We start from the raw sequence: 27,738 nt of genomic DNA on the forward strand, positions 1-27,738 counted from the left end.
GATTTCTGTTCACAGATAGGTTCCTGTTTACCTAACAACTAACAAATATTTTCTAAAGGTCTGAGAATTTTCCATAGCATCTTGATACAATTGAAGACCCATTTAGCCAAATGAGCATTAAGATTAAATCATTTACTCACAGATCAAAGGGGATTTTATTTATGTAAATGAGTTGTTCAGAAACACAGTGTTCCATTAAGCTTTACAATTAATACATACAATATTTATGAGTTCAGACTTTTTTACTTGTTAAAAATTGATTGTTGCATAAAAAAAAAGTTTCCCTAGATGCACTGATTGGAGGAAAAAATATTTTAAGCCATAGAAGTAGCAGGCATGCAAAAGATTTTACTGCCTTTTGCTTTTCCTTCTCCTCTTTGTTTTTCTCTTCTCTTTTTGTTGTTGTTGTTGCTCTGAGAACCTTGTCACCAGATGTTCATTATGTGTAAAAAATATTGAGTTCCCCTAAGTCAGGACTCACAGCAGAGCCCTGCCAAACTTGCAGGGCTGTCACTGGGGTCCAAAAACAAACCACTCCAAAAACACTCCCACTGAAGGTCTCCACACTTCCTACTTCTTAGAATATGGGATAACAATAACCAATAGCACGGTACAAAAAGGAGCTGAGGTTTGGTTCACTGGTATGTATCACAAATTATTTTTCATTTTCTTTTTTTAAGGGAACAACCTCAGGTAAAATGAAGCATAAAAGGGTCACGTCTTGCTGCTGACAGATATTACAGCAGTGCTGCACAGGGTAGATTCTTGAATCACTATATTATTTCTAACAGGCAAGATTAAAATAAATGCAATGAAAACAAATGATGGAAAGAATGCTGATAAAATATGCAAGCTGGATTACTTATAGAGTAATTTATTTCTACTAGAAGTTTTACTTAGGAAAGCAAATCAAAAGAATGGAAATTTGCTGACATTAAGTAATACTGGAAAGCACAGAGACTGGTTGTAGGAAAACTGATGACTGCTTAAGAGGGATGAAAAATCCATTCCAATTCTCAAGGCCAGAGGTTTGCATTAGAAAAACTTTTGATGAGATTAGTTTCTAAAAAATTAAAAAAGAAAAAAAGGTGGCAGAATACTTTTTACTTGAGGTGCTGGGGCAAAATTCTACCCCTAGCTGCAGATTAAGCTCCAAGACATTAAACCAGATCACTGCTGCAGATGCATCTGAGACTACAGACTGCTTTTAGTCAGTTAGCAGCTCAGCTAAGGAGGCAACTCAGGCTCTGACAAATGTGTACATTTGACCAGAATAGTCACTGATGATTCTATGTTAGATTTACCTGGAAGAATCATAAAATATTTAAATATGTTATGAAATCTGTACCATTGTGTCAGTGAAAAATTCCAACACCTTCAACACTGTCTTAACAGAGCAGCTGAATTTTGTGGGGTCTTTTTTTATATATTAGGAACTCATCATACTTTAGCTCTTTCACTCAATATCATGATCTTGTGATTGATCTTATTTATTTTTGGTTTGTGTGCAACTTGAAGCTGATGCCAGAGTTATTCTAATTATAACACAGTCAACAGAATGACAGAAATCTTATGTCCTGAAACTCCATAAATAATTCAATGGAATTCAATAGTTTATGTTAATTGCAATCCTAATATGTCCACAAACTTATGGTCAGCTTTCAGGTATTTTCCATACATTTACCTTTCTATTGAAATATAATTGCATCCCAAAGCAGAATAATTTGCCATGCTCCTAATGCTCCTGGTTTTGGATACAGATGATGGAGAGAAAAAGTTTAATTCACTACTTATCTATTCCCTGCCTATCAAAATAAGTGTGAATGTAAATTATCCCAATCACTTTCATGGGTGGCACATGAAAACTGAGAAATCCAAGGGTTTATATTTCCTTTTGGTAGAGGAAAAAGTCAACTGAAAATACTTTCAGTATCTTCTCATTACATATTTTTCTCACCCACAGTGCTCTCATTTTCCATGAAGCCTGGACACAGCCTGGGTACAAATAACTCACACCAGACAAAGCAGGAAAGCACTGCAGCACATTCTCCCTCCACAGCAGGGCCAGACAAGCTCCGAGGTAAGGGAGGAAATGTTCAGTGTGTTTCACCCATTCCATGGAGCAGCTCTGGAGCTGTGGGCTCATGCCTGCTCCTCTCAAACCTTTGCAGAGCAAGGAAAGTGCCCAGGAGGAGCTGTGCCATTAGGGCAAACCATGCTCTGGGCTGGGTCCAATCCTGCTGATTAAGATTTTCCCAGGGGATTTCAGCTGAGAGTCTCTCAGCCATGATCCCTGTCTGCTCTTGGCAGAGCTGAGTGTGATGCCTTAGGGCTTTAGATTTTATATTTTTCATATATTTGTAATCCTGCAGTTCTTTAGTGTATAACTCTAAACTCCATACACAGTGTTAGCTCCTGCTTTCCCATTTTGGTCAGACACAACAATTCCTCTCCAGGCCTGGGAATCAAGGACACCTCACTGCCTCAGGCCCTGAGAAATGCAAACAAAAGTGAGTTGGGGGGGAGCAAACTTGGGGTAAATGACTTCGTTACCTGAAGCTATAATTGGAACATTAACCCCCCATATGCAAATGGACCAAACTTATAAAAGTGTGAAAACCTGTGACCTGTGGTCCATTTTTGAGTGTGGCCCCTAGGGGGGCTTCATCTGCCCTAAATGTACCTGAAGGCCCTTCAATAAATATAACTGCTTTTTATTCCCTTAATTCTGTCTGGCCTCTGTTTTTAGGTAGCCCCAAAAAGGCATCAAGTGCACCCTCAGTACCTCAGCGCTCTCGTTTGGGTGGGCAGTGTTACTCAGACACAAAATAGACATCTCCATATAGCTCCTGCCATATCACAGAATCACGGAATCACCAGGTTGGAAGAGACCCCCAAGATCATCGAGTCTAACCCATGCCCTAGCACCTCAACTAAACCATGGCACCAAGTGCCACATCCAGTCTTTTTTTAAACACATCCAGGGATGGTGACTCCACCACCTCCCCGGGCAGACTATTCCAGTACTTTATTATTCTTTCTGTGAAAAACTTTTTCCTGATATCCAACCTATATTTCCCTTGACGCAGCCTGAGACTGTCCTCTCATTCTGTCAGTTGCTTCCTGGAGAAAGAGACCAACCCCCATCTGACTACAACCACCTTTCATGAACTTGTAGAGAGTGATAAGGTCACCCCTGAGTCTCCTTTTCTCCAGGCTAAACATTCCCAGCTCCCTCAGCTGTTCCTTACAGGGCTTGTGTTCCAAGCCCCTTACCAGCCTCGTTGCCCTCCTCTGGACATGGGGACCCAGAACTGAACAACATATCTCAACAGCTTTAAAGACATTGACTCCAGTCAAAGGAGTTAAGCATATCAGCCTGGAAGAGAAGGATAGATCAGAGGGAGGCTTTGAGTTCCATTGGAAACGCTTAAATGATCTGAATTTCCTGTGTGTGTGACAGACAGGAGACAGGAGCTGAAACAGGAAGGTCAGGTGGATGAGATCCTAACAAGCTTCTCGTTTGCCTCAGGGCTGCCTAATGTACCAAAGAACCAGGACAAAATGTGCCATCAGTGCTGCCTCATGGACTGGAACGTCACCTTTGAAGTGCTGATATTCAAAACATGCATTCCACAGTGTTTTTCCAGGTCACAAAGAATTAAGAGCAAGCAGCTTCCAAAGCTGTTGTAAGGTCTTTTCTCCTTCTCATATATTTGATAAAAAACAACCAAAAATCTATTTTTCAAAAATACAATTTCCTGTTTTTCTTGGAAGATGGTGAGTTTTCCAAGGTACTTTTTAACACTCAGCAATATCCACTGCAAAAGTAAATGCATGAAGAGCAGTGGTTATACACTCATGTCATTGTTATTTTTACAAAGTTATTTCTTTCCCCAACCAAGAAATCACCTGAAAACTTGAGCCGCAAATCTGTTTCAGAAATTTCCTATTTTTAATATCTGTTATTTACATATTCCAGTTAAGTGGCAGAAGGAAGCAGAGATCAGAGAAGAAATATTGTTGGGGCTTTAACAGTTAACAATGCTTACAGAAAGATATAAAGGACACAGTAACCTTGAAACTGCTAAGTTAAGCAGGAGCTGAGAAAAGACACATGGAGGTAGCATCTAAGCCCAGTTAATAATGCTTACAGAAAGATATAAAGGACACAGTAACCTTGAAACTGCTAGCTAGATAACAGTTATGCAAAGTTAAGCAGGAGTTGAGAAAAGACATATGGAGGTAGCATCTAAGCAGCATCAAAAAAAACCCGCAAACAGGAAACTTTGCTAGGCGAATGCCAACCAATCAATAGTAGAGCTTTATGCATGCTTGCCTCGTGCAAAATGTTTATAGCAAATAGGAAAATGTGTGATCGCGTGGACGGAAGCAAAAAACTGTATGAGTCCGCACGGACGCAACAATAAACGGAGCATTAGCCTACTCATCATATTGATGTGTCTCGCTTCCTCACCTTCGGCCGCGGCAAAATATGGCAATGGAGCCTCCCTTGCTGTCACTGCAAGGTTTTTTGCTCTATATTGTTTAGAGCTTTTCCCTGTCCACTCTTAAAGGACTCCAAAAGGGAGCATTCATCACTTTTATTGCAAAATGATTCCCTAGTTTAGCAGCTGACAGCCACAAAAAAATAAAAGTTTAATTTTTTTCTTAAGTTTTAGTCCATTAGTTTAGAAGAAACTCAATGCCATCCCAGATGCTTGCTCTTTTAATTTGTGTATATACACTTTCCTTATATTATCGAGTGTGTTTAGTCTAACCAGACCAAAAATGATGAATGTGATATGTTTATTTTTAGTACATTCTTTAATGAATCTTTATTTCTTCTTTTTCAGAGTGCGAAGATAAGTAGGAGGATAAGAAATTAAATAACATTAAAAAATTTTAAATATTCAGAATATGTATATGCCTTAATTCAAAGTGCTTTTATAACAAAGATACAATTAAAAAAAAAACACATAGTAAAAGGGAAACACAACTGAGCTTACATCTGAGGCAAATTGAAGCATGCAGGCCCTTCCTTAGCACTTCTACAGCAGTTTGAAGATGAAAGAAAACCCATTTTATTCACCAAAAGACAAGTTATACAGGGGGACTTAAAATGAACTGAGCTAAAAGGAGAAAAAGAGATAAAGCTGCTACGTAGTTTTCAAAAATTACAGCTGTTCAAACAAGAATTGAAAGTGAGTGCATTTGTAACCTGCCAGATTATTGAATTAAAAAGTCGTAATCCCATTTTTTCCACTGTTTCTTTCTGTGGGATTAGAGCAGTAATGATATTTTTATGTCATTTGCTGCTCCCTAGTGGAGATAAAATATAATTTCAAGGTTAAAAAAGAACAAGAAGAGAGAAAAAAGATCAATTGTTTGTAAATGTTGAGCTGTAAGGAAATCTGAGTTACTGAGAAGAGTCTGTGCTGCAGGGTCATGGGTCCTCATTTCTGAGGTGCAATAACACCAAGGTTGAGGGTTTGATCCCTGTATGGATCATTCACTTAAGAGTTGGACTCGATCCTTGTGGACCCCTTCCAAGTCAGACTATTCTGTGATTCTATGATATCTCATACAACACAGCACTGCAGAGTCAGATAGTGCTTTTTTGAATATAAATGTAAAGTTCATAATGAAATTAGTGAGAGTGATGCTTGCGTATTAAAACACCAAATTTGGCTCCTGTTCTGCTTCAGTTGATGAAATACACTTTAAAATCTAGACATTTAATAACCCTAAAAGCCTGTAGTGCAAAATGAAAAATCACTGTACAAAAAGAAGAAACTTTTTTTGCTTAACCTGCACAACTTTGTAAATGTGAATATTCCTGTGCTAACCCAGAGCTTTCTGTTTGTTTGTTATTGCCTCTTCCATGGAATTGATTCCCTAATTTCCTTGAGTGCAGAGAAGGACTCATCTGCTTTCTCTAATCATAGAGGAAAAAGCAATAAATTATATACAAGCAGAATGCATTTACAGTATCTTCTTGCAATTGGCACAGCATGTGCATTTCCAGATGATTCTCCCATTACAATCACATCAGTGTGGCCAAGTCACCTTATTCTCAAATCTTATCATTTGCACAGGTTTTGCTTCTGGAGGGGCAACCAAAATGTCTCACAGTACAATGTGAATTCTTCAACCTCAGCTGGACTGAGACACCTCCCAGAGAGTCCCCAACTACACAGGATTTGCTTTTGAGCTTTCAAGGATGACTCCCACACTTCCAGGAATTCTTCCACTTTAAATAGCACTTGGACCACTTGATTTTCAGCTGACTGCTAAATCAAATAAAATAAAATCAAAATTTCAGTGGAAAATTGACTTGAAAGTTTTGGAGTTGACTGGAAAGGCTGCTCTGAACATTTGTTTTAGGAGTCAGGAACTTAAATAGGTGTTTGGCAGCTGAGCTGCAGAGAGACTTGGAGCTGAGTCACCTTTTAGTCCTACTCACAGACACCTAAAACATATTCACCATTTCCACCTCCAAAACTTGCTGTACTGATGAAGAAATTCATTAGAAACCTCTGACAGGCAAAGAGTGAAGTGTTAACTGTGAAATTTGGTTAAGAATTTCCAACTTTGAACAGGAAGGGCATGGACAAGAACAACCCCATTTTGGATTCTCCATGATTTTCCCCTGGTATTGCTCTTAGAACAAGTAATTATATATTTAAGTACTTGCAAGTTTAAAACTTCATCTCATTTCCCATTAGTACAAAGAAATTTCTGGGGGTTTCTCTGCAGGTTTGTACAGACACAACATCTTCAAGATCTACCTTGTTTATTGGACTCTTTAGCAATTTTAAGAAATTGTTGCCCTATGCAGTCAAATAGAATTCAATACATTATTTATAGCACACATTTTATTCGTTGCTTTGTAGTTGTTTCTTCATTGGCAGTTTCAGTAATTACTGAAGTGCTGTGCACAGATAAGAACTCAGTGAAATGAAACAAAAATAGTTGCCAAAAACAGGGAAAAGGTTAAAAAAAATCAACCTATAAACTGGAAGAAGAGTGTTGTGTAAAACTTACTAAAAAAGCCAAGAAAATATTAAATTGACCACTATTAAAATTTAAGTATCCTCCACACAAAAGTTTGACTTGGAAGAGTAGAAATTGGCTGATTTGCAATATTTGATACTCATTTCCCTTCCAGTAATGAACTTGCTAAATATATGACAGAGGGCACCAAAGCCACCTGCAGAAACCAGCGCTATTGCCACACTCCTGTCTCCCAGAGCAAAGCTTATCTGCACTGAAGCCCTATTGATAATGTTTACATCTCCTCTATTATTACCTGCTAATGTCATATTTTTATCAGATTATTAATTCTCATTTGCTATATAGACCTAATGCTTTAATTTGGCTTTTCAATTTATCAACGCTTCTTCTAAAACAAACAACATTGACACTGATTTTACTCTTCCCTGTCAAACTGACTTTTATTTGCAATATCACCCCATCCAACTTTACCCCCAAAGAGTCACTATTATTACAAGTGGCAGGTGTTTACCCATGTGAGTCCTCCGGATAGCACAGAAACACTCATAAAATAGTATTTTGTGGCCACAAAAGCAATATCAATATTAAGCAGAGAATGAGAAAAAACAGTTCATCCTTGCTGAAAGAACTGTCCAACATGACTCTGTAGTATTCCCTTTGATAATGTTATCTGTTCTACTCAAGGCTCAAAGAGGAACAAAGCAGAAGGGTTTTTTTTCTGCTCTCATCCCCTTTTTGGAGGGCAGAAGGGGTGAATTTCATGTGCCTTTTTTGTGTGTCAAAGGTTTTCATGTAGAATTGCCACTTCCCTGTATTTTAAAGGTTTCCTGACTCAGTGGGGATTTCACAGTATTTAAACAGGCAAAAATTCATCTCAAGATTAATAATCACACCTTGGGAAGGCCACAAGATAACAAACAATCAGTGTTTTTACAGGAGGAAACTCACCTTGGGCTTTGGGTGCAGACCTCAACCTCTCAAGCATTTCTGCAAATCTGAATGCTTGAAAATAGCCAAACCTATCAGGAAAAACAAAAAACTCTGGAAAAAAACTCTTGTTTTTGGAAATAAAGTTTACTGACTCTGTATGTATGATCTCTCTATCTAGATCTCATCTTTGCTGCTTGAATTGCAAGATGAAAATGATATGAAATATGAATATGATAATCCCTGGTCTAATCACAAAATGGCACAAAGATGCACTCATCTACCACGAGCAGCACTCAGCACCACCCCCTAATGAAAAATGAAACTCAAATTTTGGGTTGGGGACATAATTTTTTCCCAATTTTCTGTTTCTGATCTCTCAGCTGCTATGCAAGTACAATATCTGTCAGTATTAGTGTTACTTGCACCACAACATACTAGAAAATTCAAGATCAGCCAATGCACCCTGCCTGCACTGAAGAGCATGGAATGAGATGTGCAGGAAAGTAAGCAGTAAACATAGGTTTTTCATTGATTTCTTCTACAGTTTTTAATAGTTTTTCTCAAGCGTAAATGTTAATTTAAAATGCAAATTTGTAGCCATATAACTGACTAAAATATAGTGGAATTAGTCCTGTTAGCAGTGATTTATTTCACCAAGAGAAAAATCATAAAAACTAACATGACACAGCAGAAAAATTCCTGTTAGTTAAAAGCTTTGTAGCATAGCAAATAATTCCCTCTGATGAGCAAAAAAGGAGTTGTTATGTATACTGAATATAACTTAAATGATAAGCAATTAAAAATTGAAAAGACTGCTCTAATGGAATGATAATGGCTATCAAGGGTAATAGCCAACCAGAGAATAAGCAACTGAGCTAATAGATCAATTAAAGCTACAAGAAAATTTGTGCCCACTTTGTCAGAGTGGCTGTTCCAAGAGCAGATGTTCTACACAGAAGTCTTCCACAGCCAAGGGACAAAAGAGATTTTTAGCAACTCTTGTCTCAGAAATTCAAAGATAAGGAAAAAATGGAGAAAATGAGTGTTCAGCTAGGCAAAGATAATATTTTGTAGGAAGTATAAAACTTTGAGCCACTGGGATTCAAAATTCCTACTGAAAAAAATTGGTTCTTTTCATTTCCTTCCCTTGTTTTTCCTCTTCATGAATCGGAATATCCTCAGAAAGCCCAAGATATGTTTGAACTAAAGAGAACATTGAAATCCTTAGTCCCCCCACTCGAGAAGCCTCCATCTACGTGGCAGCCCTTGCTGCTAAGTAGCTGGAGCAAATAGATCCACCAGTTTTACTTAGTGCATTGCCAGTGTGGAGGCTGCAGTTTATCATGATGACAGCTGAATCCATCATCCTCTACCTGCAGCTATATTAGGAGTGCTCTCAAATCAACAAGTCTTTCCTTCAGAGCAACTGAACTGTAAATAGTCCTTGACCAGTCACACAAACAAAAACAACCTTCCCTGATAATCTGCTGAAGACAAACAGCTGGGTGTCGCCCCTCCTGCGATGAAGGATGTCGGTGGCAGCGGTGATTTATGTGTCACATCCCTCATGCGGGGCCATTCTGCCCCAAGCTTCACAAGCTCAGTGAGGGATGGAGAAAAAGATGCAATCCAACCTCTTATAATGTAAATAAGCATTTTGTTTCTAGGATCACGGGGCTGTTTTTAACGGAAATGAGGTTTCCCAGATCATTAGGATATATTAGAGATTTCTGTTGGATAGAGAAAACTTCCAATATCAACAGCATGACATCTTGATAATCTTATGTCAAACACAGGCAAGATTTTACTCTTGTGCATGATCAGGAAATCAATTTCATAAAATACAGTTAGAGAATTAACTAATGATGACTAGGTGTCTTGGTTTGAAAGACAGGTGTCTGCCAAGGAAAGCTGGAGCATCCCTTGGAATGGAGGATATAAAGCCTCTCCCTCCAAATTATTATAATTTTGCAATTAGAGGCTTTCAGGCAAAGATATGGGAATAGGAATAACAGTTCTTTACTAGTATGTATAACAAAGTAAAACAAACAACAACTACAGCATTGATAACAAAACAGTACCAAGAACCTTGAGGGCTTTGCTTCACAGAACCCAGGGCAGTTTGGTCTTGGTGCCCCTGCAGGACCCTCAGAGCACCAAGCTGGAATGGTGGAAAGTCCCAGGCTGGTAGCTGGAACGGCAGGGTGTCCTGGCAGGGCAGAGGGGTGCAGGGTCACACTGTAGCAAAAAGAGCAGTGCTGAAGAAGCTGCGATGGCAGGGCAAGGCTGGCCCAGCTCCAGCAGGGCAGGTGGAAGAGCTCAGAATTCCTGGGCATGCGAGCAGATGGTGGTAGATTTCCCAGGACTGGACTTTCTGGTGACAGTGAGCTCCTTCCGCAGCAAGCAACAGCCTGGCCGTCCTCTCTTTGATGCCAAGAGCAAGCGAGGAGTAGCTGCCTCTTGCCCTGTCCTTTACCTGCCCCAAAACTTGCCCCTCCCCCTCTCGTCTTTTGGCCACCTCTTTGTTTTGGTCAAGCACCCACAAGTACCCAGTACTTAGTCTCCTAGCAACTTCTAGGGGGAAATTCAATAAGTAAAAAAGGAACAAATCTAACCCCCAACACTAGGCTTCACTATTCTGAATTTCTAGTTCATACATACATATGTATAAATTACTGGAAATATTTTTTTATCTAGATTATTTTTTGTGCTTCTTGTGGTGGCAACTGAGTGCAAATATTTTCACTCTCCTCATCACTCTTTGTAACTGACTTCTTAAGGTGTTTTACCAAAAAAAAACATTCCTGAAAGGCTGCATTAAAGAAATGCTGACACATTATAGTACAGTATGTTACAGTATCTTGGGTTCTATCAGTCACATTTCATTACTTTTACATAACATGGTTCTATTGATGCAACCTGATGTGACATGTCACACTGCAGTGTCAGCGACAAACTTGGGCTAAAAAGTTTTCCTCCTCAAAACCCTTGTCTTGACAAAACACAGGAGTAATGACTATGCATATTCCTTTATTTATCACCACAAATAAATAATTTAAATTAACGTGATGCCTGTGTGTTAGTGTATAATTCCCTGGCACATTTGCGCACACCATGTGCAAAGTGGGTAATTGTTGGAGTGACATGGTACTGGAGAATCCCAGCTAACTTTCACTACCTGGACTGCACCGAGAGTGGCTGCCTCTGGGCCAGGCCAGGCTCGGGTGGCAGTAGACCAAGCTGCTGAATGCCGCAGCAGCAAGGCTGCTCTCAACGGCAGCCGGTGGTACAGCGTCTAGGATCGGAGCGAAGAACAGGGAGGAACCTTTCGTGTGCATCTCAAAAGACTTTATTCCCCGAGGGGGACAGCAACAAAAAGCCAAAGAACAAAGCGATGCACAAATTTTTAAACAGGGGAGGTACCAGCTGAGGGTACAATTCTTCAACCAATCAGAGATATAACTGGGAGGAGATTAAGGAGGGGCTCACAATATGACAACCTATAGAAAAGACAATGGGAGCAGAAAGGATCGCATGGACCAATGGGGTGTCATGGAATAGGGGAATTCTTGGGATGGGTTTAGGCAGCAGGTTGGGACAGCCAGGACTGACAAGGAACTTTCTAGAAACAAGGGCAAGGATTAGGGAGGATTGATAACTGGGTGAGGAAGGAGATATCGGGGGGAAACAGGGATGATCCATTGGGAAAATAACTTCACAACAACTTAACAAAAACACACCACCACACTGGAGTCTTTTACTACTGACACATCTTTATTCAGAACATCCAGAGGTGTCTGGGTCAACAGCTTCCTATTTATTCAAATTCATATTGACTAGCTTCAGAAGACAAAGCTGACAAAATGATTAATTAGACTTATAACTCATTGGCAGCCTGCAGTTTAATAGAATTAGCAGAGCTTAGGTTCATCTTTAAATACCATGATGGTTTTAATTTTAAAAACGTCAAATTACATTTTCAGTCAGCGCCAAATACAAGATGACTTATTCGAAACTTATGGGAAACCCAAAAAGGTTTAACAGGCACCATGCTTAGTACTTGATTTTTATGACAATTTAAATCTTTTAGGAACGGATTCATTTTTTTCTTTTTCTCCACATTAAGAGTTCGAGACATAGATTAACTGCTAGAGTTTGCCAGGAAAGTGTTTTGAGATAGAAGTTCAATTGAAAAGGTTAAAACCTATTGTGGCGTCCAGGGCGAGCTTTACCAGCTAGTTCTCTCACCGGTCACAATATGGAGGGTACAGCCTTGTACCTTTGATGTTCGGTGGGTCTCAACCTCAGACAGAAACGTGGTTACGGCGTGGAAGAAGGAGGACTCTCACGTGGGAAGCAGATAGGTTTATTCAACCCCAAAGCCTAAGTGAAAAGTGAGAGCTCTGGGGCTCAGGTTGCCCAATAAATACCAGGGGCATCTCCCGGGCAAAGCGATACTTAGAACCAATCCTGGGAATGGGGGGGAGGGACCAAGAACAGGGGACAACTGACAGGACCATCTATGGACAGAAAGGGGAGTGGGGAACTTGATGCCTGGCTGAGTCACCCTGAAGCTCCACCAGAACTCTCAGGCTTTAGGGTATGGTGGCAGTGTCTATTATCAGGGAAAGGCTACAGGGAATTGGGAATGGGGGTGTAGGGATAAACCATTAGAAAGCTAATAACAAAACATACAGAACTTTAGAAAACCCAAAATGCACACCGCGACAAAACCCCATCCTAGTAAGAAAGCAACTCAAGAGAAGTCATCCAAGAAAACTTCCCCTACAGAGAAAGACCAGTGTGCATACTGCAAGAAGTGGGGACATTGGAAAAAAGACTGTCCAGCATTGAAAGAAAAATCCTGAGTTCTCCAACTTCCAGTGGTACAAAACTCAAGTGACTTGAGTTCTGAGTGACGGAGACTGAAAGTTTCTTCCTCAGCAGAACCTTTGGTTGTAGCTAAGCTGGGGAAACAGGACATAAAATTTCTGGTAGATACTGGAGCTGTTTAATCTGTGTTAAATGCCTTAGAAGGGAAACTGAGTCATGATACTGTACAGGTTGTTGGAGCTACTGGGGTAACCGAAACAGGGCCTTTCTTCCAACCTTTAAAATTTAAGCAGAGGAAGCACTGAGTAACCCATCAATTCCTTTACATGCCTAACTCCGCTCAACCGTTGCTGGGAAGGGACTTTCTAGAGAAATTGGAAGCAGAAATTAAATTAAAAAGAGGGAGAGGTGTTCAAGTTGTAATACCTGAATCTAAATTTGCCCAAGTTGCTGCACTTTTTATACAGGAAAAATTTGATGAAATCCCTGCTGAAGTTGGAAATGTAGTAAATCTGATAGTATAAGCCAGTGATATCCCAGAAAGATCCAAATGAGCAGAACCAGTGAGTATTGCACTCAAACCGGAAGCCACGCCGGTAAGGCAAAAACAGTACCCTTTGAAATTAGAAAACCACAAGGGATTGGCATCTCTAATTGAAAAATTCCTGCAACATGGTCTATTAGTGCTGAGGTGTCTTTCTCTGCCTCGGCTAGCCCTGACACCTCGACAGTAAGAGGGTACGGCTCGGTAGCAGGATGAACCTCACCGACCCCTGTGAGTTCTTGTCTTGCTTGAAGGAGTGAAGCAACAACGGCAGGAAAAAAGAGGAGGCTGTTCTGGGTTAACTGCTGGCTTTATTCATCAGGGTGTCTGCCCCAGCAGACACCCCTCAGCAGAAGCAGCGGGGGGAAAAGCGAGGGAAAAAAAATCTTCTTTTTTTAACCCTGGAATGCAACACCTTTTATTGGGGGGAGGAACTCAGGGATGGGTCTAACTGGGGACAAATCAGGGGCAAAAGGGGCATGGATCTCTGGATAAATGACATACATTGTAACAAATTAATAACTCAGGTGGGGAGACAGCTGAAGTCTTGTCCAATCACTTGGGGTTTTTCCTGGAACTTTCCAGACCTTTGGGAGAGACCCCAAAATGACAGACAAGGCCCCGGGGCTGGATAACTTCTGACTGACATATAACTGGGGTTGGGATGAAACTAATGAGGGTGGAACATGGGTGGCATGGGGCAAACCATTATAACTTATAAAAATGAACTTAATACAAGGAACAAATACATACATAAAACTGATAAAACTAAAACCACACCACTACATATTAGTGCAATGTGAGTCCAAATTCAATACCCCAATTTTAGGAGTTAAGAAAGCAGATGGCAAGAGTTATTGATTAGTACAAGATTTAAGAGCAATTAACAAAATTACCGAAGACATACACCCAGTGGTAGCCAACCCGTACACCCTTTTGACCACACTGACAGACGAATTAAAATAGTTTACTGTTGTAGACCTGAAGGATGCCTTTTTCTGCATTCCTGTGCATAAAGGCAGCCAAGAGGTCTTTGCTTTTGAGTGGAAAAATCCGAAGACAGAGAGAAGAACTCAGCTCACTTAGACGGCTTTACCCCAAAATTTCCACAATAGTCCAACAATATTTAGAAACCAACTAGCAAAGGAATTAGAAGACTGGAGAAAACAAGAGCCAGAAAGAATTTTTCTTCAATATGTAAACAACATCCTAGTCACAACCAAAACTAGAAATGATTGCATACGACTTACTGTAAGTTTATTAAACTTCTTAGAACTGAGTGAGTACAAAGTTTCTAAAGACAAAGCACAGATTGCCAAGGAAGCAGTAGTTTACTTGAAGCTTGAGATCTTCCATAGACACCAACAGCTGAGCAAAGAAAGAAAGAAGCCATCTGTCGACTCCCAGAGCCCCATACTGTGAAAAAGATGCAAGCTTTCCTGGGAATGGTGAGTTGGTGTCGTTTGTGAATAGCTAATTATAGACTGCTAATAAAACCACTGTATGGAGCACTAAAAGCAACTAAAGAAAGAATTATCATATGGACTAAAAACACTAGAGCAACATTTAAACAACTGAAACACTCTCTAATGCCAGCCTCAGCACTGGGACTACCAGACTTAACTAAGCCTTTTGAACTTTTTACGTATAAAAGTCTGAATATGGCTTTGGGGGTACTAGCACAGCACCTTGAGAATCAACAGAGGGCTGTGGCCTACTTTTCCAAACAGCTAGACAATGTTGCCCAAAGCTGGCCAGGATGCCTGAAGGCTGTGATAGCCACAGTCCTCCTAATCCAAGAAGCCCGAAAACTTACTCTTGGGCAACACATTGTTGTATATGTACCCCATGCCGTGGCATCTATATTAGAACAAAAAAGAGAGCATTGGCTATCCAGTAACCAAGTGCTTAGATATCAAGCACTGTAATTAAAACAAGATGATGTTACCCTGAAAACAACCTCTGTTGTTAATCCTGCCATGTTTTTGTCCTCCACCTTAATTGACAATGAGCCTGAGCATGACTGTTTACAGACAATTGAAGAGGTATATTCCAGTCAACCTAACCTAAAAGACGTACCCCTGGAAAATCCCGATTAAGAGCTTTTTACAGATGGGACCAGCTTTATGAAAAATGGCATAAAGATAATGAGTTATGCAGTAACCATGCAGGTTAAGGTGATCAAGACAAAGGACCTACCAGCAGATGTGTCATCACAGAAAGCTGAACTGATTGCACTAATGAGAGCCCTAGACCTAAGCAAAAGGAAAAAAGGTAAATATATGGACTGACTCTAAATATGCATTTAGTGTTGTCCATGCCCATAGAGCCATCTGGAAAGAGAAAGGACTTCTGAACACTCAAAGTAATCAAATCAAACATGCTGAACAAATACATTAAAAAAACTGTACAAGTAGCTATCATGCATTGCAGAAGTCACCAAAAAGAGAAAACCACTCCAAAATTAAAAAACCGCCTTGCTGATAAAGCAGCAAAAGAGATTGCAAAAAGAAGTATTCTTGCAGTAATTCCACAAAAAAAATGGATTTGTCAAAGTTCACCCCAAAATATAACCAAACAGACCACAAACTAATCAAGTTTCTTAAAGCTGAAATCAGAAAAAGTAAATAGGCTATTACACCAGCAAATCAGGTTGTAGTGCCTCCCCTGATCCTGCAAGAACTAGCCCAAAAAGAACACAAAAACACACACTTTGGGGTGAAAAACCTCCTGAAACATCTAAAGAAGGTAGTAATAAGAAAAAGAATGATTGACATTATACAATCAGTAGTAAGCAAATGTGAAATGTATAAAAACAACCCTGACACAAAAAAAAAAAAAAAAATTGAATTGCAAGTAACTAAAGCAGAGGATCTTCCTAGAGATTACTGGCAAATAATTTTTTCAAAGTTACCATATAAGGAAGGATAGCGGTACATACTGGTGTTAGTTGACACCTTCAGCAGATGGCCAGAGGCTTACCCCTGTCGCACTAATACAGCCAAGGAAGTAGTAAAAGTCCTGCTCAATCATATAATTCCAAGATTCAATATTCCCTTGAGGATGTCATCAGATAGGAGACCACACTTTGTTGCAACAGTAGTTAGAGAAGTTAGCCAGATCTTGAGAATTACCTGGGATTTGCATACACCTTATAGACCCCAAGCAAGTGGGAATGTTAAACGAATAAATGGGACTCTCAAAACACAAATTAGCAAAATTTGTCAGGAAACTTCTGACATGAGTTCAGACCTTGTCTAAAGCTTTACTGAAAATCCGCATACAACCAAGGCAGAAGAATAACATTAGTCCCTATGAAATACTATATGGCAGACCATATCAGGTCCCACATATTCCAAGGAAAATTCACATAAAGAAAAAACTTGATTTACAAAGATATCTAATGGCTTTAAGTTCTACTTTGCAGAAGTTCCAGACTTACATGGTGCTATCCAGACCCATAGGACTCGACACACCAGCGCATTCCTTCCAACCTGGAAACTGGGTCTATGTTAAGTGGTGGGACAACAATCCTCTACAAGCCAAGTGGAGAGGACCATTCCAAGTTCTGCTGAACACTCTCACCGCAGTCAAAATTACTGGCAAAAACCCCTGGATTCACTACTCCAGAGTTAAGAGAGCTTCTGCTCCTGAAACAACTGTGAAAGCAGAGACTAATGTAGACGAAGACATACTTTAAATGATTTCTCCTCTTCACTTAAAGAACTGTACACAATAATCATTATTTTTCTTTGCATAATACCTAACCATACAAGACAATACTACTGTTAAATGTTTATTACTGTTGTTTAATGTTCATTATAGTTAACTGTTCACTATTGTTAGATACTTATTTGTAGATATTTAGAATAGAGACTCAACAAGGAAAAGGCCTTGTTGAACCTCTAAAGAGGGGAAATGATGCCTTAAGATTTAGCTTTCATATTTGCAGATTCTATGTTTCCTAGGGAGGTAGTTCTGAGCTGTTGCAGTGTGCATTTTGGGTTTTCTTAAGTTCTGTATGATTTTTGTTATTAAGTTCCTGTAATGGTTCACCTACCCCCACACCCCTTTCCTTAATCCCTGTCGATATCCACATAATAGGCCTCTCCCTCTCCATTGTATGTCTCTTGAATAGCCCTGTCCCAGTCTATTGTGCCTTCTATTGTATCTTATCTGTAGACATACCTCGGTACTTAAGTACCCTGGCTAAGCCAGATGCTCAGCCAAGGTTTCAGGTATCTCCACACTCCTTTTGCCCCAAAATGGCAATGTCCATCCCTCCTGTACCTAAATTACTCCCCCTCATTTCCATCAGTAACGCCCTTGTACTTAAGGGGAGGTAAGAGCCAAAATAGGCACTCACACTCTCACGCTCTGACACCCTGGGCCTTCGCCCTGAATAAACACCTTCTTTACCACCCAGTGTGAATCCGCTCCTTGTTCCAAGCAAGGTCACGTCTCTGTCTGAAGTCTGGACCCAAAATAATAACTCGTTTATATGGTATCTGAAGAGCAGAGCTAGCTGGAGAGACAAGCTCGGAAGGACCATACTGAGCCTCATATTAAGTGCCAGTAAGCTCTCTTCACAGGGTAGGTAGACAAAACAAATCCTTTTTCTGCTGAGAACCAAGGACAAATTTCAGGCCCAAAAGCATAAACAACGGTGGACTGAAAGGAGGAACAAGAAGGATGAGACCTCACAACCTGAAGCTGTAATTGGACAATTAAACCCCAATATCCAAATGGACCAAAACTGATAAAAATGTAAGATCTCATGACTGGTCAGCAGTTTGGTGTGTGGCAATTTGTAGTGGACTCTGAGTGCAGCCTTGGTCAGGCTCCTGTCCTGCCCAAGGTGGATTCTGGAGGCCTTTCAATAAATACCTACTTTATTCTCTAGCTCTGTCCAGTCTCTGTTTCAGGTCAGCCTTCCAGGCATCAGTATCATCACACGTGATTGTTTCATTGCCAACTCTGACTGTAAACTATTAAAATTCAAATATTCATATTTAAGTAATATTATTACATTATAATATTTATATTATGTATGTGATATTATACAATAATATTTATGATGATTCATATTTAAATACATACAAATTAAATAAAATTTATACTGAATAATAAGAATTTTGTCTTTTTTCCTCTTTATTCATCATAATTTCCATCCCCAGGTGCCATTATGTGACCTGACCTACAGAAAGACCCTAAGACTTATTGTTCACATTTGCTTTGTTTTTATTTTAAAACATTTTCTAATACAGAAAAACAAGTTTTATATTATCTTTCCATTTCCATCTGGAATGCTTTTTGCAAAAGGATATATCAGACATACTCGGGATATTCATGCTAATAAGCATTTCTAACTGATAATTTTAGTCTAAACTGCATTAAATATCAATTTTTATAAGGGATGAAATTTAGGAAAGGTGGACATCTCTAATAAGAAATGGTTTTAGAAAGAAAATGCCCATAATTCCTGTAACATATTGTTATATATTAGTTTTTCAATCCTTATTTAGACCATTAATGTTGAAATTATAGAAATGGGGGAAATAGAAAATTTGAATTATGCTTTGACCCAGCCATGGAAAACGTAGTTTTAATCAATCACTGAATTTTATGAAATCCCCTCACCCAAATGGAAAACCCCACTGATTTCCAAAGATTTGCATGGAGTTGTGGCCCCTCTTCCCAGAGCTGAAAAGTGAGTGTGAATCTCATCCACTTTTATCTCCCCCATTTGTCCAAGCTGTTCGGTGTAATTGAAATACTCAGCTGGGGACACACATGTTCATCCTCCCCGTGAGCCTCTCCAGCACCACACTGAAAAAAATGAAATTTGGAAAACTGAAACCTTTAATTGTCATATAATAAGTGTATTAATATCTTAAATGTTTATTTTGTAAAAAGCCACCTCCGTGCCCCCCCTAGAGAGGGAAGGGGGGGGGCAGTGAAGGGGGAGTTGCCTGGTCGCTTGGAAACCGCCCGCAGGCCCCTCCCCCAGACCCCAAAAGTGGGCTGCCTGCCGCCCTGAAAGAGGGGGAGTCTGCACCCCCCAGACCTCAGACCACCTTAAAAACAAACCTCAAGAACTCCATTCAAAAAAGCCCAGCACTGCGAGCTCCCCCCCCCCCCCCCCCACCCCCACGCCGGAGCGGCCGGCGCTGCCGCCGCCAGAGTGAAAGAGAAAGAGGAGCCGGCCGTTCCCCCGTGCCACTGCGGAGCTAGCTCCCAGTGTCCCCAAGACTGCCGGGCCCAGCGCTGCCCACCGCAGAGACCCCGGCCGCCCACAGCCGCTGCCGCCGAGACCGAGAAAGAGGGGCCGGCCGCTCCCCCCCAAGCCCGGCACAGGGAATTCCAGCCCCCGCAGAGCCGCCTTCTCCCGGCGTGGCTCCAGCCGCCAAGCATCCGCCCGCCCGGCTCGAGCCCAGTCGCAGAGAAGCCCCAAAGCCTGCACGTGGCTCGGCCCACCCGCGGCCAGCCACCGCTGCTGGATGGCGCGTCCACAGGCCCGCAGGGCCGCATCCCCGAGCGCGCCCGGGCCGCCGCCCCGCTCCAAGAGGGGAGAACCCACGCCAACCATATCTAGCAGCCCTGGTGCTGCCCAGCCCCGAGGCCTCCGGAACGCCATATTGAATGCCATGAGAGCCCGCAGCCCCTGCTGCCCAGACCGACCCCCGCATGTAAATCAAAGACCCCGAAGTGCATCTTGGGACCCCTTTTAACACCAGAAAACCCTTATAAAAATAAAACTAAGTAAAATTAAACCACACAAGAACCAATGCTAAGCCGTGTAGACCCTAAAGTATCGAAAGAACTGATTTCTCCAGTTTTTCTTACTAGCTGTAAGTTAAAAGTGCCAAACCAGAAATGAGACCCCCAAAGAAAACAAAAAAAACTCAGAACCCTGAGTTTACTCCCAGCGAGGGGCGGGTTCTCCAGCTCTGCTCAACTCCCTGCAGCACAGCTGAAAAGACCCTCCTCCTCCACGGCGCGCACGGGCAGCCAAAAACCCCTCGAGCAACCATCATAAGAGCTGATTAATAAAGGCATTTTAAAGAGATTAATATTATCTCTGCCCATTTTATTCATAACAACACCAGCTCTAATTCCTCTTCAGGGAAACCTCTCTCTTCCACATCCTGACCTTTACATACTCCTTCAGGAGGGAGCACTTCCAGGGATAATGATGTGGAATTCATGCAAATGTTAAAGTTGTTGCAGGTACTCTGTTCCTTATGTTTGTGCATTTCCTGCAGAGCTACAATAATGTCAGAAAAGGCACCTGCAGACTTTTATACACCTTTATAGTTCCAAGAACTACTGATCATTCAATTCGTGCTGGTTCTGAACCTGAGATATGAATTTGTTCTAAATTTGCTTTTCTTGTCTGTTTTCTCTTTTCTGTTTATTTTTGGATTATGAACTCAGCTTGGCTGAGGAACAAGTTGTTTGTGCTCACTCACATCCAGCCAGACATCAAAGTGTTCAAAGCTGAGTACTCCTGCTTTTGTGTGAGGCTTAAAAACCCTGAATCCATTTGAAATTCAGGATTTCAAGCACTGTTGAATGTTGCAGTGTGCATTTTGGGTTTTCTTAAGTTCTGAATTATTTTTGTTATTGAATTTCTGTAATGGTTCATTCCTACCCCCACCCCTTTCCTTAATCCCTGTTGTTATCCACATAATAGGCCTCTCCCTATCCCAGTGTATTGTACCTTCTATTGTATCTTATCTATGGACCCTCCCTGGTACTTGATTGCTGTGCCAAAGCCAGATGGTTCAGCCAAGGCTTCAGGTATCCCCACACCCCTTTTGCCCCAAAATGGCAATGTCAATGCCCCCTGTATCTAAGTCACTCCCCCTCATTTCCATCAGTAATGCCCCTGTTCATAAGGGCAAGTAAGAGCCCAAATCGGGACTCACACTCATGAATAAACACCTTCCTTACCACCCAGTGTGAGCCGTTCCTTCTTCCAAGCAAAGTTACGTCTCTGTCTGAAATCTGGACCCAAAGGAATAACTCGTTTATATGGTATCTGAAGAGCAAGCTAGCTGAGAAACAAGCTTGGAAGGACCATAGTTGAACACTTGTTCTGAGGACAGGCAAAGCAGGGGACTCTGCTGGCTTGCCCCTATACCTTGGTGTTTGGAAAATATCTCCCTGGTTCATCTGCATTCCCAGAATACATGTGAATTACACTTGCATGTATGACCAGCTTGTGAGAAGCAGCTTTAATTTGAAAATAATATATTAATTCAATATTAATCATGATTTGGCATCAATTCTAAACTTATTCTGTAGTGTTTTACTTTGGAGTCACCCTGGTTTACTTTACAAAGGGTGTTTAAAAAAATGGTGATTTACACAACATTTAGACCAGGTAGATTGACATCACATATGAAGGCCATTTAAACAATACTTGATGAAGAAATGATGTATTAAGGGAGATAATAGTAGATGAATTGTAAAAAAACCAAAACAAGCAACAAACAACCAAACAAACAAAACTTTTTTTTTTTTCTGCAAATCCAAGAGAAATTTAACACCATGACACCAGAAGCCCACCTCGGATAGCAAAGGGACACTGTAAGGAGAGATTTCCAAAGCTCAGAATGCCCATACTGCTGCTTTGCATATGATTAACATAAGCACAGGCACTATAAGTCACCAAGCCAACCAGAAACTAAATGAGAGGAGGAGGTGGCAAACAGCAATAGCAGACAGGTCATTATCATGTGTCAAAACACTGCAAGACCACAGGGAAAAAATGAGTAAGAAGCAGGATAAATAAAAAAGGATCCTGGAGTTAATGATATTCAGAACCCCCCAACTAGATAGGTGTCGCTATTCACGACACACAAGGAACAAGGCAGGCAGCAGAAAGTCAAGCAAGGAAAGCTCTGTCTTTATTTTCTGACTCCATCTTATATACATTTTGGTCAGAGGGCCAAGGATTGGCTATACAGGTTTCCACCCCTCTGACCTCATTGGTGAACATCACCATCAATCATATTTTCTCCTCCCAGAGAAGAAATATGTAAACACACAGATAAATTCTAAAAATATACATTATTTTTATGAAGCTGCGTGAGAATCTTCACTGCAAAAATTCAAAGACTCAAAACCAAAAAAATTCAAAGCAACAGACAGGCTTTTCTAAAGAGGGTAATTTATTCACAGAATTACAAAAGTTACTTAGAACTAAGAAATTCACTTATGATACAACACTGATTTTTGTTTGCTTGCTTGTTTTCACAACCCGATTCTCAATATTTTAAACACATTACAGTTTTGGGCCATACTGACAAGTTCTCATTTTTTTTTCAACAAAGTAGTTTATCTCCAGGAGCACAAGCTGCTGGAATTCTAGATAGCCTTGCTGATGTGCCAAAATTAAAAGCATAGAAAAGCACTTTTAGCACCTGCCTGTACTGCATCAATCTGAAAGCAAAGTGTGACACTATTTTTAAGCAGTTTTTCACTTTTTCAAGGCAAAATTAGAAGCTCTCAATTAATACACATAGAGCACACCTCCTTTTTAGCCTTATAAAAAGTATTTTAAATGGTGTGGTTTCTGCCTGATTTGGTGCTAAATTAAGTGTAAAAAAAGTGCAGTTTTTGGACTAAGCAGATACTCCCCAAAATCTGCATCTCAGTACAAATGAAATTCTTGTCGGTTTTTGCAACAGTGAACAAATGCCCACAAAGTTCAGAACACTCCAAAGCACATAACACAATCTCAGTTTTATAACAGAAAAGTGTCATTTTTATGGACTGCAGCACAAACCTCACTGTATTTCAGATACTTTGAATTAGAAAAGAAAATAAAATGCACACAGAACATCTTTTATGAAGCCAGAAATGTATCTACAACATGTAAATAGGCTTCCAAGAAACTGTAAGGCATTAGAGAAGCATAAAAATATAAAGCTAGTATATAAATATGCTGGAAATTCAGGGAAGGGGTGCATATATATTCACATCACATCTAACTAAAAGCTATCCCAACTTCTCTGGATATAGCTGCGTGTGTCACAAGACAGGAATTATGGTGATTCCATGAATTGGCAGGGAAATTATTTCCAATGGAAAATTATGCACTAACTTTTAAACAGTGTGACATTCCATTTTTGTTTCTACTCCCACCTCGGTTATGAGAATCAAGGTTCCCTCTGAACCTGCAGAATATGGGGAAACAGACCTGGTTTGATGTGCTGACTAAGAGAAAACTGAAAACCCACAGAGCTGCAGTTTCAGGGGGTTGTTTCAGACAATGCATTTTTCTGCAATGTTAATGGGATTCCCTCTTCATTCCAGGAACTGGACAGAATTTTCTTCACAGACAGAGTGGAAGTAGCAGACTGTGATGGCAGGGAAACAGAAAATGGCCAGGGTGTCTATGTCTACCTATGGGTTCTCATAAGAAATGATGACTTGTGGATAAGGAAAACAGATCCTTGGAACTGAAATTAAATGAAATGTAGCAGAAATTCGCAGGCTGGGTTTTGATCACGGGCATGCTAAGTCAAGAGGCAACAGAGAAATGAAGCACTGCCTGTTAGCACTGCAATACCTGAGTATGTATTTTACAGAAAATGCCACCAGACAGGGCTGATGGTCCTTCAGGAAGAGGTAATTTTCCACTTAAATGCATGTGAATATTAATGTGTGTAGTGCTGTGCAAATGAAGAAGGCAATCTATAATGGACTTAGAGCAGGCACACTGAATGAAGTTCAAAAGAGTCAATTCAGCATATAGGGGGTATGTGGCTGATCATAGAGCCATAATGAATAACAATACACCTTTGATATTAATTAGTTGCACTTGATAAGGCAATGCTAGAGAGACTTTACAGCACTGCAGTAAGGAAAATCAGAACCTGAATAAAGCTTTCAGCATGCTAAAAGCAATAAGGATTTTTTAAAAGGCAAACCAAAACAAGTACACTGCCAAGGAGCCCCTAATTCCCTGGATCATCTAACCTCCAGAGAAAGAGGAAAGGCTTCATAAACAGCAGAAACAGAAATATCAAAGCTACAGTTTTGTCAGAAAGGTCTCAATTTCTTTTTCTTTTCCATACTACTGTAATACTACTCCTTGCATCTTTTATAATCCACTTTTTACTTCCCCAAAGCCCAACAGGGCACGAATAGCTTTGCCCAGTCTGGCAAATTGCCACAATTCAAGTACTGAACTTGCTCCCTGCTCCTGGATCTTCTTCCTTTGCTGTTTGTGCTCACTCACATCCAGCCAGACATCAAGGTATTCAAAGTGGAGTATTCCTGCTTTTGTGTGAAGCTTAAAAAGCCTGAATGCATTCGAAATTCAGGATTTCAAGCAGTTGAACACTTGTCCTGAGGACAGGCAAAGCAGGGGCTCATCTGACTTGTCCTTACACCTTGGTGTTCTTGGAAAACATCTCCCTACTGCTGCTTCCCTGCCTTGGCAATCCCATGGGAGAGCCCAGCTCAGGGTTACAAGGACAGGGAAGGAAAAGCAATGGAAGAACAAAGTAATAAACCATCCCATAAATAATCAAAAAATCAGATCAGCAAAATATTTCACTGAATGAGCTCTATAAAATGCCCAAAACTCTACTAAACTACACTTTCAACCCTTATATTATAGAAAAAGTCTTCAGTTTGGCTAATTTTGTGAGTGTATCAGGTTACAAAACAACCCAAAATGACCCTAAATATCAAGTACAAATTAAAATTATGGTAGAAAAAGCTCATGTTCTTACTGTTAAATGTTAAACTCATGTTAAACTTCTGATATCTCAACAAATTTGAAGTGACTGTGTTTGCAGCATTAGGTTGATCAAAAAAATAAGAAAGCAATCTCATGCATTTCTTATTAAAAACCCCAACATCCTCCAAAAAGCAGATCATACTTTGATTTAGGTTCTTATCATCTGATAGCCTTAACTTCATGGCTATGTAAGGAGATGGAGGGAATGATTTATTGTTGATTGTCATTCTTTCTGGAGATGAATAATCTTCTTCCTCAGTATTAAAGTGGCTTTCAGGCAAATCAATCAACCATAGATCATGTCATAAGACTGTCTGCTGATGTTAATAAAACATTTGGTAATAAGGAGCTTTATGTGTTGTATTTATAGACACAGAAATGCTATAATGTGATCTTTAAAGGGGACAACTTGCCTGTGGCATTGTTTAAAAATTAAGTTCATCACACAAATTTCCTAATTCTCCAGCGTATTTTACATGCAAGACAGCAACAGTTTGCCAGGAATGCTGTCTCAAATAAGGGGATCAAGTGAGAGAGACAAAAGTCAACTGCAGGTGCAGCCTTAGTAATGCACATCATGTAAATAATAGTGGTATTTCACTTTTATTCATAATTAGCATCCCTGTATTTCCTAGTCTTCCTACATAACCCAAAGATTGCCTTTTAGGTTATAAGGCAGAGAGGGATTAATGTGGAACAGCATATATGTGAAGGCTTACTTTAAACCTGCCTCTTCTCCATTGTATATATCATAAAATGACAAGATAATGGATTGCCAGGACTGCAGAACACACGTTGCCCCATGGAACTCCAGCACAAGCACAGAGTAATTACCAGGTCAGATATGCTCAGGAGTGGGTAATTTAAATTATCCATGAATTCTTTCAAGCTACTGAAAATTCATTACCTCCATATCTCCAATAATAAGGGAAAGTGACATTTATTGCAGAATTTAAATATTTAGAGGAATGACTGAGTAATGACTTATGGTCATCAAATACAGTTTTGTAATTGAACAATGAAGGAATAAATAATTGGAAGTACATCAAGAGGTTTCTGGGAAATAGGGAAGTGAATTCTTTCTAAATCCTAAAATTTTTGCTTAAATTGTTTGGATGTGTCAAATGTTGAGCTCTGCAAGCTGATATTCATGATTTGGACATGCCTTTCCATTATCACTTTTTGAGCAGAGGTTGGCTACTAAGGAATAGCTTGAATAAGGAGCATTAAATAAATGGTCAAGTAGGATTCCTCAGATTTAAAGGATTCCTCAGGTTTAAAGGATTCCTCAGAATTTCTGAGTGTCATGATCATGTCTGTATAATATTTGCAGACATTTTCCTTATTGAGCAGAGACTTTTCCAGTGGGAGTGAAAAAGCCAAAGCCAGGAACACTGACACCACAAGGAGAGATGGATAAAGCGCAGCTAAAGCAGCAACCATGCTGGGAAGCTCCTTGTAGTGCAAAAAATTCAGTTTTGAACCACAGATGGTGAAAAATCAGATGCTTGAAGGGATCAGTTTGATTAGATTTGGAACAATTATGGAGAAAGCAGTTGTAGAATCATGGAATCGTTAAGGTTGGAAAAGACTTTTAAGATCAGCAAGTCTAGCCATCAACCCAGCCCCACCCCTGTGCTTACCACATCACATTTACCCTGGGGTGCTGCAAGTAGTGTGGGGGAAGAGTCAGACCCTTGACATTTCCTTGTCTAAGACTAAAAATTTCATTGCAGTAATTTAATTCTAATTCATGTGGATTTTTTTTTTCTCTCCCCCCACCCCTTTTCTATTTTGTTTCCCATTTTCCTTCAAGAGTTTGTAGTGGGCTAGGGTTTAGCAGCCTCCTGTGTGGATTTAGTTGAAGAAGTCAGTTAGATTGGTTACCTGGTTATACCGTGGAGTTATTTCCCACCCTGATGGCACTGAATTAGATTGCTGGAGTACAACCTTTACAATCTGACACTTCTCTAGATCTTTTAAGTGCCATTGATATCATCCTAGAAATTTCAATCACTAGAGTAGGAATAGCTCTGGAAATTATTCATGTCTATAATAAGGTAATATGTCATGGCAACAATGTCATTTTTGTATGGACTCCAGCTGGTGTAGCTATTAAAAGAAAATGAAATGGGAGATAAAGCAGTGAAAAAAGCTTTGCAAAATAATTCAGAAGTCATTGAGAAAGAGAATTTGGTCAGTCAACAAACAAAAAAGCAAAGCCAAACAATAATTCTGGCAGCTGAAGGTTTAAAAAGGGTAAGGCAATTTACACCAGTAGAATATTCTACTTCTACTACCAAAACTGTTTGCCCAGCTACCAAACCCCACAGAAATGGCAATAAAACAGTGCCCAAGAACCAAATCTGTGAGCAGACTAATTACATCAAGGTACTGCAATGCCTTTTCTTAGGTGCAGGTCCCTACCAGAACATCCTCACCCAAAAATGCTCCAATGGAAACTCATTCCAACAGACAGAACATTGTTCAGCAGTGCACAGAATTTTACACACCATTTAAGAAACCTAATATTTGTCCAAGTGGATGTGTTCTCTTGTTTGAATAACTTGCATTAAATCTGAATAAAAACGATCCAAGAGGAATGAAAAATCAAGTTTTACCTTATACCTTGCAATTACTGCAGCTAAAACTA

The 27,738-nt window shown here is 40.2% G+C and overlaps 1 long non-coding RNA gene across 1 annotated transcript in view; it reads right to left on the reverse strand.

The window, feature by feature from the left end:
• Positions 1–6,022: 6,022 nt before the first annotated feature.
• The window catches only part of LOC310922257, a 56,047-nt gene continuing 34,331 nt past the window's right edge, over positions 6,023–27,738 (reverse strand). The window contains exons 2-3 of the long non-coding RNA XR_014592358.1: positions 7,966–8,036; positions 6,023–6,293 (exon numbers count right to left, since the gene is read on the reverse strand). This is a non-coding gene — a long non-coding RNA (uncharacterized lncRNA). The remainder of the gene's footprint in view (positions 6,294–7,965; positions 8,037–27,738) is intronic.

This window comes from Zosterops lateralis, assembly GCF_965231275.1.
Source record: "Zosterops lateralis genome assembly, chromosome: W".
NCBI lineage: Eukaryota > Metazoa > Chordata > Aves > Passeriformes > Zosteropidae > Zosterops > Zosterops lateralis.